This window comes from Urocampus carinirostris, chromosome 16, assembly GCF_059441175.1.
Source record: "Urocampus carinirostris isolate Australia breed hairy pipefish chromosome 16, RoL_Ucar_1.0, whole genome shotgun sequence".
Classification (NCBI taxonomy): Eukaryota; Metazoa; Chordata; class Actinopteri; order Syngnathiformes; family Syngnathidae; genus Urocampus; species Urocampus carinirostris.
In genome coordinates, this window is record NC_142364.1 from 21,207,700 (window position 1) to 21,221,047 (window position 13,348).

The 13,348-nt window shown below is 39.0% G+C and overlaps 1 protein-coding gene across 2 annotated transcripts in view; it reads left to right on the forward strand.

The window, feature by feature from the left end:
• The first annotated feature begins 220 nt into the window (after window positions 1-220).
• zbtb7c (zinc finger and BTB domain containing 7C) overlaps window positions 221-13,348 on the forward strand; it is a 34,008-nt gene continuing 20,880 nt past the window's right edge. Inside the window, exons 1-2 of one of the 2 annotated variants that reach the window (XM_088356080.1) lie at window positions 221-321; window positions 2,964-3,068. The gene's annotated coding sequence lies outside the window, so the exon portion shown is untranslated. Of the gene's footprint in view, window positions 322-2,905; window positions 3,069-13,348 lie in introns of those variants that run through there. The other variant, XM_088356078.1, reaches the window with a different exon arrangement.

Genomic DNA, 13,348 nt, shown 5'->3' on the forward strand with positions numbered 1-13,348 from the left:
TGGATTGACATGGTGACTCCCACTCCCACTCCACAGGTGGCAGTGTAAAAGCAGCAGCAGCATGTGGGCGTTGCCTTGATTCCTTGGTGTCAGATTATCAGGAAGAGCTCAGTGCGATTTGAAACACGACATCAAAAATGATTGCTTTTGTTATTTTGTTAACATGTGATGGAGTGGGCATTGCTCATGTTTTGCCAGAGCACTTGTTTGTGTTTTCTAGTATTTGTTGTTGTGACACTTGATGGGAATTTTGCATGTACAGCACTTTCCCTCCTCCCCTGCTGCCAGTTTGGCGTGAATATCTGGTCCCGGACTCCCAACGTGAGTTACACTTGTCAACATTATATACTCTTCATTTTTTTCATGTTAAAATGTGTTGGCACACATATGTAACCTGAAAAAACACACTTTAGATGATTTTTTACGCACCGTCCCAACAAAATGAAATGTAATCTGGTACAGTTACTAGTTACCTGTTAAAAAAATTATTGAGTTATGTAATCCAAATACCATAATACTGCAGTTATGTAACTTGTTTACTTTTGATTACTTTAGGATTACTCCAATACCAAATATGCTTATAAAATACAAAATAAACATGACATAAATAAAATTAAGCATTTTGTTTAAGATAAATGAACTATGTAACCTTCAATTAGAATTGGAGGAAACCAAAATTAGGTGGTTACTAGTAGTTACTAGGTTACTAGTAGTTCAACAAAAAAAGATCATATTTTAACCACATAGTATAATGAGGAAAAAACTTTCACGTGGCGGACAAAATACACATTAGGAACCAAATATTGTTTTGAATATAAAGTATTTCCTTGCCAAATTTCTTATAAACTCCTTTCTTATAAATTTTTTTGTCCAAGTCAAAGTTTTACCTGTTTAAAATAGGAATGCCAAACCACTTGACATTATTTAGATTTACTAGGCTAAGTAAAACACACAATATAACAAAACAATGATCATATAGTAATTTTAAACACCAATTAACTGCAAAATACAAAAAGACGACAATTATTCATATTTACTAAATTCCCCTGAATGCATCACTAAGTGCAACTGCGCTGCCCTCACAAAACTGTAGGCTTATACCAAAAACTAAATAAGTGCTACGTTGAAGGAGAAATACAATACAGACAAAATGAGAAGTGCTTTTACCTGCAACACAGTTTGACAAATATGCAGTGGTGGATAAATTGGCCTTATGTACAATCTGCGTTACAGATATGGGAATTCCTATGATGCGCACGCATCATCCCTCTCTGTTTCTCTTGTATCGCTGATTGAAATTATGATAGAAACAATTAGTCTATCAGCACATTATATATATGGAAATAGAGATAAAATACAATTGTAACCCTGCAAAGTAGTCCTTAATTTGACTAAATGTCCAAGTTATATTATTATGTCTTTTTTTGTGTAACTGTAACGGAACACAATTACATATTTTTGTATCCTAATGAGGTAACACGGATGCATGTACTCCCTTACTTCTTTTGGAATTCAAACAATCGGTGGGGAAAAATTCTGCGAATTGTGATAAAGTTTTCTGTTTTCTGTATTTTGATTTCAAAACCTGTCATACATTCTTGATTCATTACCTATCAACTGAAATATATATCATGTCCTAGAGAAGGGGTCGGAAACTTTTTTGAACCAAAGAGACAAAATACTGCAAATGAGGATACCAACGTGTTTACCTTCAGTGCAGACGGCACTGGGCGAGAAAAGAAAGCAGTATAACTATGCCCATTCCTACCACACACCCAGTCAAATTGCAGTTTGTTCTGTGGGTTTTTGTCTTAAAGTGTCTCAACAGTGAGCTTCAACATAAAGGATTTTTTTAGCGATGTACAACCAAAACGCAGTCTGTTGGTGTGACACCTTGACTGCAAAGAGTAGTTGAGAGTGTGCCCTATATACTGTATACTGGACTGCACCTTTTGGTATTAAATGTTGTATTCGCTTCTCACTTTTTACATTCAGTTTTGCATGTAACAATGCAGTACGCATGTACCTTTTTGTCTCCGAGCCAGATGTACTCATGGATAGAGCTATATATGGCTGATGAGCCTTAAATTCCTGTCCCCTGGCTTACAACCTATAAGTAAAATTTCTCATGATATTAGATTTACTTTAGGGAGATTCACTTCCACCAACTGTAACAGGGGAAAACAACTAATATTCTAATATTTTGAGATGATAAATTTACTGTAATATATTTATACATTATATACATTTGTTTTTCTTCTACATGAGACATTCCTTTGATACATCCTAGCCCTTAACTTTAACCACGGAAACGGATTACCTAAACCAGGGGTGTGCAAACTTTTAGAGTCACGCCACATTGTGTAAAAACAATCGGTCAGGAGTGAGTTGGTTCAGGTGTAAAACTGCTTTCACTCAACTATTCAAATAAACCAGTTAACACATTCAATGCTAAACATTCCCATTGCTTGTAAATACATGTGTTATGCATAGAAAAGATTCCTTCTCCTTCAAGATTATAATATTTAGAGTAGGCTACGAAATTAGGCTGAATGATAAAGCATAATACTGAAAAACAACAGTAAGCTAAAAAAAATTAAATTGACGTTCTTTTACTGATCTAGCCCTCCTGAGAACAGAAAGTCTGGGGCCACCCCCAGAGCCAAACTGAGTATGACATCCCTGCTCTAAAAGTATATTAGGACGATTAAAGTATCAGAGTGAAATCATGAATCATTACTTTCTCCTTTGCAGTAACCAACCTCCCATTACCTGTTTTTTAAGCTTGTGTGTATATTGTGTGTGTGTTGTCACTCCCTTATCCCTGAGCACAGGTGGACACGCCGTGGAAGGCTGCCAAATAGTTTTGGTTTAGGAGGCGGAGGGAGGACTTGCTTTGGGTGTAGCACTTTTTTGTTATATTATGTTTCCAAGATAACTGCTTTTTTTTCCTTCTTTTACAGCGCTACTTTTTTCTCACACAAACCTCTCAAATCTCCTCCTCTTTTGCTCTTGACTTAAGTGTAATACTTCCTGATCCAGAGGAGGAAGTGAAATCAAAGAGAAAGGTCAGTATAAAATAATTTTTATGTGATCGTTGATTCTAAATTCTTTTATTAAGCAAGAGTGTATTTTGGTGTTTGCCATGCTTGTACAAGTTGTGTTTTCAATGTTTTTCATTATTTTCCTCACGCTTCATTAGCATTCTTGTTCTTTTACTTCTTTCTTCTTCTTAATCCTTCTTCTTCTTGTTGTTCGATCTTCTTACTTATTATTATTAAGTTGTCGTCGTCTTCTTCTATTCTACTATTCATTCTTCTTCCTTCTTATTTATCCTTCTCACTATCATTGTTCATTCTTCTTATTCCTTATTCTTATTCCCTCCTCTCATTATGATTATAATTGCTTATTATTATTCCTTTTTCTTTCTCCTTCTTCTTAATGTTTATTATTGTTTCTTTCTTGCTACCATTATTATTTATTCTCCTTCATCCTTCTTCTCATTCCTTATTTTTCCTTTTTTCTTCTACTTCTTCCTCTCTTCTGCGATTTTTCATCCTATGTCTTTTTTTCTTCTTCTTATTATTATTATTACCTCTTCTTCCTTCTTTTTTATCCTTCTTCCTATTATTATATACTCATCTACTTTATTCTTCATTCTTCTTCATTCTTCTTCATTCTTCTCCTTCTTCTTCATTCTTCTTTAGTCTTCTTCATTCGTCTGCATTCTTCTTCATGCTTCGTTCTTCTTTGTTCTTCATTCTTCTTCATTCTTCTTCATGCTTCGTTCTTCTTCATGCTTCGTTCTTCTTTGTTCTTCATTCTTCTTCATTCTTCTTCTTCATTCTTCTTCATTCATCTTCTTCATTCTTCATTCTTCTTCTTTATTCTTCTTCTTCATTCCTTTTCTTCACTCTTCTCCTTCATCTTTTTCATTCTTCATCTTCTTCATTCTTCTTTTTCTTCTTATTATTATTATCATTATCATTATTATCATTCTTCCCCCTTCATATCCACCAATGTATTTAGATGCGTGCTATGCTCTTACAAGTTGGGTTTTTGTGATGCATCAAAAAGCCTGTGTTTTTGTGTGTTACTCTTATCTATTCTTAATATGACAGTAAAACATGATGTCACTTGGATAGATATCTACTGCGGGAAGTTGCGTTAAACTTCCCTATTTTTTGCTTTTCTGAGAATACACTAATGTAAGGTAATTGATGATGTCATATTCATGTAGCGTCGAATTGTCATTTCGTGACCCTTGTTTTGGAAAACAAAAACTGACTTTTTTTTTTTATTATAGCACAGATCATGTTTTTGCTTATGTCACTAGATTTAGGTACGGTAAAATTACTTTTTACCATTACTTGACTTTTCTTGATTTAACAGACTCCAAGTTGGACATAAAGAAGAGCAGTTTACATTGTTTAATACTCAATACAGGAAAACAAATGCGCATAGCATGTGTTTACACCAATCGCATGTTTTGTGGAAGGGTGGAGGTGTGTCTCGGAGGAGGTCAACTGTGGCCACCATCCAGGAGACACAACCACACCTACTCATACTGTTCACACACTTTGATGGACGTCAGTGGGATGAGGGGAATTCTAAGAGATTCGTGCAGGCCTTTTGTCTTGAGCAAACATCAGTAAAGGCGTGTTGCATTCACGTTTGCATAACCTCCATTGGCAACGTGAGATACTGTACACTCGCTTCTTCACATGAGATTCTGTACCATAGTCATTCAGGTGTCTCGCAGGAATTATGAATGTGAGCTCACTTGGTGTTGTTATCTAAAGTAGAAACAAATATTTAATAATTATTATAAATAGAGCGAAATTATGGGCAGCGCGGCGGCACAGTGGTTAGCGCGTGTGCGGCACAGTTCTAAGGTCTTGGGAACCTCCAGTGTGGGTTCAAATCCAGCTACCGGACTTCTTGTGCGGAGTTTGTATGTTCTCCCCGTGCTTGCGTGGGTTTCCTCCGGGCACTCCGGTTTCCTCCCACATTCCAAAGACATGCATTTCAGGTGGATTGGCCGGTCCAAATTGTCCCTAGGTGTGAATGAGCGAGCGAGTTGTCTGTCCCTGTGTGCCCTGCGATTGGCTGGCAACCAGTTCAGGGTGTCCCCTGCCCACTGCCCGATGATTGCTGGGATGGGCTCCAGCACCCCCGCGACCCTACTGAGGATATGCGGTGCAGCTAATGAGATGATATGAGAGTGAAATTATTAGAACCTTAATGAATATACTTAGTGTTTTTTGTTTATTTCATTTTTCACATGATTCCCTGTTTAAGTGTGACCAAACCGGGGTTATTCTGAACAATTTATTAAAGCATCTGCATGCATGTTGGTTTCCTCCTCCGTACAAGTGAGAGGTCCAGGTTGCCCGGTTTGCTGACTAAGCCGATGAATAGCGAAGAATGTAGGGGTGGGGGATTGAAGAGGTTTTTGTGGGTGGAAAGTACATGTCCCCCTGCCTCTTACCCAGTGTTGGGCGCATTACAGAAAAACAGTAATTAGTAACAGTTGCTAATTACTTCATTTAAAAAGTAATTACATTACCCTGGTTTTACTGACATCTAAAAGTAGCGAGCGTTACTCTGAAAGTAACTACCATCGACCAGCTGGCAGAGATGGGAAGCTGCTCTTTGTTATCATGGACCTTTTGGACAATTCTTATATATCACCAATGTTTTTCTTATTGATCTTCACCATGTTTTGTGAATTGTTACTTAATACAAAATATATATCAGCGCGTGGACGTGGGCAAAAACGGATCAATTGCCGGAGCGGGAGATCAGAACGTGGTCGGCAGGCAAAAACGAGTCGATAACCAGAGCGAGAGATCAGAGCGTGGACGGTGGGCAAAAACGAGTTGATAGCCAAAGCGGGAGATCAGAGCGTGGACGCTGGGCAAAAACGGGTCAATAGCCGGAGCGGGAGATCAGAGCGTGTCTGATGAAACAGGAAAAATGATACTCGAAATGGGAAACAAAATATTTTCTAGTATCTGCAATGATACTTCTTATCATACCTTGTGAGGCAGAGAAGACGAAGAACAACAAGAATATAAAAATACAAGTGGAAGCGTGATTTCATTATGATTTGTAGAACAAAGCTGTGCTGCAAATTTCTAAAAAATGTAAGTTCACCCACCTGAGAAACGAAGGGAGTGAGCGGGTGTGTGGGTTGGCCTCGCCCGGCCCTCTCTTGCCCCCTCGTTGCAGCGTGGCTCAGGCCGCCCACTTAGCATGCTAATATTTCCAGTGGGCATCTTAAGTTGGAAAGGCAACAACTCATCATTATCAAATCTGGACACAAGTCCTAATTTCTGCTTTGAATATACACAGAGTAGAATTGTCGTTTTTGATGACAAAGTAGTGTACATTGTTTACAATTTGATTTTATGTAGCAATTCAGGAAAAACATATATCCGTCCATCCATCCATTATCTGCATCGCTTATCCTCTGTAGGGTCGCGGGGGTGTTGGAGCCCATCCCAGCTATCTTCAGGCACTGGGCAGGGGACACTCTGAACTGGTTGCCAGCCAGTCGCAGGGGACACAGGGACAGACAATTTGCTCGCTCACTCACACCTAGGGACAATTTGGACCGGCCAATTAACCTAACATGCATGTTTTTGGAATGTGGGAGGAATGCCGGAGTGCCTGAGGAAACCCACGCAAGCACGGGAAGAACAGGCAAACTCCACACAGGAGGTTCGATCTCATGACCTCAGAACTGTGCCGCACACGCTCTAACCACTGCCCCGCCGTGCTGCCTCGATAAACATATAATAAAGACTTAAAAGACAAAAATAAGATAGAAAGGAATATAGAAGAGAGCTAGTAGGCGCTGCACCCATGTGCTCCAGCAGGCCTGTGCAAGGGAAGGGTGGTGAGGCAGTGCCTCACCTGTCATCATGGAAATAATACATTTGAAATATATTGAATATTCTATTTATTCCGAGTTTTTTTTATCATTTTCAAAATCACCAAATGTTCACATTATATTATGAATAGAATTAATACAATTTGTCATTAACAAATTACTGTGCGAGGCACGCAATTTTCTTGCCTCAGGGCAGAGGGCGACAGTGAGACCTAAGATTCTGAGTTTGCTTCTACTTCTACAGAAATACAACAAAAATACTACACAATAACTACAGAACTAAATATATATCATGGTGCTTAAAAAAGGCCCTCAAATATTATTTTGCTTTCATTCTGAAAATAAAAATAATAGTATAGAATTACTACTACTACAGTGATAATACAAATATTCTACAAAACACAACTAAAATACTGCTATGGAAATATGGAAATTATCCTCCTGCTGAAAGACTAAAAAAGTTCCAACACATAATACTATAATATAAAAAACTACTAGAGAAATATTACTACAAAATACTACTACAAGAGGTTTACAACAGAAATACTGCAAATTACACCTATAGTGACACTATAAAAATTCTCCCACGGCAATATCACAGAAATACTACAAAAATAAAATGACAGTAACACTGTACTATAAAATACGACAGAGATAGTACAAAAACAGTAAAAAAAAATACTACAGTAAGACAGTAAGACTACAAAGACACTATAATCATAAAACTACTAATAACAGAAAAATACTACGAAAATACTACGGATATACAACAACGAAATACAACAAAATTACGACATGAATACTAAAAAATACTACCATGAAAATACTACATTAAAATTACTTCAGAAATATGATAAAAATCGTAAAAAAATAAAACCACAGAACTTCAATAAATATCTGACTTCAAAAATACTAATAAAAACCCTAAAAAAAACCTTCAGTACTACTTCCAAACCAAATAACAAATGAAAAGCTTAAAACAAAGACCTAATATATAGATTTGCTCTAAGTGTGGTCGTTTCGAAACCAATCTGATGAAACGAATCAATTTAAAAAAGAAGTATTACATGTCTCATGTGGCCCCTGACTCGAAATAGTTGCCCACCCCTGGTGTAAAACATGGAATGAGTCCTGATATGTATAGAATTGATCTAGTAATAGAGAACCCCAAATCAAATTTTGGTTAGGGCCCCATAAAGGCTTGGGCCGGTCCTGGTATCAGCAAACTAACAGCAAGTCAAGCCATCCAGAAATTATTTTTAATCATAAAGGATTACCAATCTATTGGTGCCTTTGTTCAAAAGAGCAGCACATGAACTTCATTTAGAATATATATTTTCTATGCTACAGTATTGACTTCTTGCTCTGCCAATCAAATGATGAATAAGAGTCAGGTTCATTTATTTCTAAATCTGACTTTGCCTCACCAGACCTAAACTTCACTGAATATCACTGTATGCCACTGTCTTGATTGCAAGCTTGATTGAAAAGTTTGAAATGTTGTGGTTCCACTCAACATCCAGTAGAGCCACAACATAACTTTATACATTTTGTGCCTTTAGTAAAAGTAGGGTACTAAGCTAACGACAAGATCCTTCGCAAAAATATACACGGGAGGCTAATTGTGGGCTTGCACAGTGCTTAATTAGGCTTTCTCTCAATGAGAGAGTTCTCACTTTGCATCCAGATGTTTTGCAGCTGCATAGATTCCAAGGAAACCTGCTTACAAATTTAAGGGTTCTTTTAGAGGTAATGAGTATATTGTTACAAAATGGTTGACAAATAACCCTACTAAGGACATCATAGTGACCTGTTTTCGTGTTTCGTGTTTAAAATAATATATCTGTATGATAAATTGTGTGGAGATGGCCCAAAATAGTTGACCTGTACCTCACACCTTACTAAGGGCTGCAGTGTGGTCTTCCTGGTGCGCATGTGTGTTGACAGGCATGTGTCTGGCCAGCCCTGCAGCCTGACTGCTTTTAATTAGGAGGTGCCATGGAGCCTCGGGGCTCTCCTGCTGACACACACACATACAACTGCAGGCACAAGCACAACACCTGAAGGCAGACGGAGGCTGTCCCACCATGGCAAAGTCTAGTCTTCGTTAGCACTCGTTGGACTAGCGCACAAATGCACACAAGATGATATTATAGCAAAAGCCAAAGCCTTAACACACCTGTTGAGCTCATACAGTTGTACCCCTTTATGCAAGCACCTGTAAACACGAAAATCCAGGCCACGAGCAGTTCCAAAAGCTACCACTAGAGACTGCTCAGCACTCGTTATTGCTCACCTTTAGCCTCAGCTTGTTCCAGTTTGCGCATAGAAACTACAACAGGCAAAAAAATCTATTTAAAGATATTGCTGTAAAAACATTTGTGTCTATGTTTATTTTAAGTTACAGTAACTTTTAATTTTAAGTGCTTACGTATAAACACATCTCATAACAGTCAACCTATTAATGGTTGCATTTCCCCTTACACAAAATCATGCATGGACTTACTCCCTCATATCTTTCAGATGTAATTTCCGCCCCTATGCTCTTCCCCCTGAGATTCGATCTGCAACCTCAGTGGATCTGTTTATCTTGGCTTAAAACACACTACTATTCTATAGCTTATGAATGACCTATATTTCATGTTGACAATATCTGTGTATTATTTGTTATTGAAACATCCGTTGCAGCGTGGTCATCCTGGAAGGGGGATTACCTCATGTGCGGTCCTTTCTCAAGGTTTCTTCATTTTCCTCATGTTGAGGTTTTTGAGTTTTTCCTTGCCCTCACGTAGGTTTTAGATCAGGGGATGGTGTAATAATAGTCTGTTGTTTGCAATAATCTGTGGTCCGTGCAGCCCTTTGAGAATCCTTGCGATTAAGGGCTATACAAATAAACATGAATTGACTATTAAGCAATAGTAAAGCTTGTAAACAAAATGCGCCACCTATTTACTCACACCAAGACAGAACAATTTTAGAGTTGCGGTTGAATTGGTTCAAATGGGCCTGCACCAGAGCCTGGAGAATTGTTACTGCTTTTACAGAGTTAGTGGGCAGTAATTTACCAAAATTATCACGACAATAAGCCCGTCGTTAGCCTGTTGAACAAGCAAATACAGTATATTGTGTTGATTTAATAGAATTTTTGTCAATCGATCAGAGGTAAGATCTTCGGTCCGGGCCCGAACCCAACCCGAAATTCTGTCCACGTTTTGCTCTTGCTGTTCTTTTGATTTTATTTTTAAATTGGTGACTTGTTGTTCGACAATAAAAACAGCTTGTCCCAAAGTTTAAATTCTGTTGTGTGCACCGCTAGCTGGTCTCCTCCAAATTTTCGAACCTGCAGAGCCGTAATGGTGGACCAACTCATCGGGCCGCTGTCGTCGCTGCCGGAAGATTATCCAATCCATGACGCTCTGTGGAGCGGCAAAGTGTCTGGGGAAATATGCAATACAGTCCCAAATTTACTGGCAGGTCAAGGGTTCGAAAAAGGTGTTTCCCTCAATGCGCAGGCTATCGATTAGCATTGCCTGTCCAAGCGTGTCGCTAGTGTCCAGTACCCCGATGGCTTCAATAAAAGTTTCAAACGTATACAAATTCAGTTTTTTTCCTGCTCGCCCCTCAAATCAAGTTATTTTCTTGGGCTTGTGCTGGATTTTTTAGGCCCGATTTTACCTCTACAACCCACAATGGCTGAAGGAAGAAAATAAATGAATTGGTTGCAGATACACTGTCAGAGCCATATTTAAGACGTACCTTAAGAGAAAAGCTGGACATTGTTAGGAATTGGCAATAGAGAAAATGTTTTGTCCGCCACTTTCACCCCACAGACTAAGATTTCATCAAACAAAGGGAACCATGTGCTGCTTCTTTCCCTCCTTGCTGAGAGAGACACGAAGTGATGATACTACCTGTCCTCTATTAACATTTTAAGTGGGGCGTTGGGTATAATAGAAAATAAGGTGATCACTGCTATTGCTGAAGTGTTTGGGGAAGAGATGAGTAGGAAAGAGAATTAAGCGCCATTCGGCTGTTACGGTAGACGACAGATGCGGATAACAGAGCGCAGCTCACAGTGGCGTAGCCTTACGTCACAGATACAGGTGTCAAAGAGCGCTTTGAAAACGTTACCAGTGAGAAGCGAGCCGATGACATTGCACTTCTTATCATCCGATTTCTGGTGGAGAATGAATGTCTGGGTAAAGTTGTGGCACTGTGTCATGACAGGGCAGCTGTCATGTTTTCTGGATTAAATGGGGTTGAAGCTAAAGTTTAGAAGAGCGTATTGTTGGCTTTCCGAGTTTTGTTTTTTGCTCCACATATTTAATAGCATTTCAACCTCGACAAGTTTAAAGTCACCAACACAGAAACCCTGATACAAATGTGGCGTTCGCGAATAAAGAGGCTCGACACATCATCAAATCAGACTGGAGTGAAGGCTCAAGTGTAAAACTTCACGTCACGCCACTGGTTTTGCTTTAAGTGAACACGTCCGGCGTCAAAGCGAGTTGCAGGTCGATGGTGCCATTAAAGAACCGAACGGGTGTGGGCTCGTAAGAAAACGCACCAGCACGCAGGTGCCACTTAGGGGGCGAGAATAGCCGGGCCGTCTCATGTTGTTTTTCTGGACGTCTGGCTAGCCTGCTAGCAGTTAGTGGCTTAACCTCGGTTTATATATACTGGGATGCCAGCGTGAGCCGGCCGCAGCCATGTCACTCAGCGTGAGCGCGGAGGGGAAGTGGGCTCGGCGTCTCGTGTTGTTTTTGCGCCGGCCAGCTGGACCATGGCCGTACTGTATCTGTGTGATCGGAGGGAAAGAAAAATCTCGGCCGTGTTCACACTTGACGATTTTGTTTCAGTTTGGTTGCACTTATTTGTGATGACGTTTAGAGTAGGTTTTGTTTCATCCAGTGTCCAAACTATCATCTGTGCTGAACCCAACCTTAACCCTTCAGAACAGGCACGTCAAATTCAGTTTGGCCCGGGGGCCGTACCCAGTCTTTATATTCTCAGGTGGGCGGAATCGCTAAAAAAATGTTTTAGCGAAATTTAGCTTTGTTTTTAGTATTATGCTTTATCATTCAGCCTACATTTGAAGCCTACCCTACAAACCGTAATCACGAGTGATATGCGATCACATTTATTCACAAACAAAAATATGAAAATGTTCATGTTTGGAATTGAATGTGTTAACATTTTGATTTTTTTTAACCAGTGTTGGGCTGGGAGGACCTGCAAAGCCTCTACTGGCCTAAAATATATCTGAATTGTCAAGTCAAGTCATGTTTATTTGTATAGCCCTTAATCACAAGAAGTCTCAAAGGGCTATATTGACTCCAGACTATTATTACACCGGCACAATTCAGATGAAAGACAAGAGGGTTCGGCAAATAAGCAAAAAAGAACACAACTTTATCTAATTTAGGGTATCCCAAATCCATGGGTATGTGCTAAAAGCACATGTTGATTCTTAAAATTTAGTACTCCACAGTCAAGACCAAAGGAGTAATCCAAATCCTACCGTAACCTTGATGTTGAGCTCTATGAATAATTAGATCCTTGTTGGATTCCTGGTCTGGGTAGATTGCCATGTATCTGTTTAATGTTGTGATGCTCTTTTACAATTTATTAAACAAATATCATAGAAGCTTGGAACGGATTAGCGCATTTACATTCAAAATGTGTCTCTACTAAAAGAAGATTTCAGGTTAAGAAGCTTCTCCCAGAACAAATTTAATTCGTAAGGAGATTGAAGAAAGTGATTATTTTCGTGAGAAACAAACACACAATTTTCAACTAAATATGTGATTGAATATTATATTTTTCAATTTTTGAACCACTTATTGTGCTGTACAGAATTTGAAACTTTCTGATTCTCTGCCGCCATCTCCGGGCTTGAAGTGGGCAGGGGACACCCTGAACTGGTTGCCAGCCAGTTGCAGGGCTATAGGAACTATGTGATGTTAATCATATTTTGTCCCTCAATACTTGTTAGTTTTGACTAATGCTGTTTGTTCTGTGATTTTCCTAAATAAAGCAACAAATGATACTAAATATATTAGACAGTAATTCAAAATTGTCCGTCAGCTTCATTTTATTGCTTTTCCCCTACATGTTCGGCTTCCAGACGTGTGTTTTCATATCCAAGCATTAAACCAATCATAATTCAGGATTACTTGTCCCTAGGCTCAGGAAGGCGTCCCCACAGCGGGGCATCTATGTAACTAGAAAAACTACTTTTCGAGGTCAGTAATCTGGGGGGTAAGTGAGTAACTTTTAAATGAAGTAATTAGTAACAGTAACAGTTTTCCCAACATGGCTTCTAATTATCCAATCTCCTTCTAACAATTACTTTGAGAAGCTCGAGTAGACTAGCGTTTTCCGAGTGAAGGCTCTGAGAAGGCACAAGTCAAGTCAAGTCAAGTCATGTTAATTTGTATAGCCCTTAAT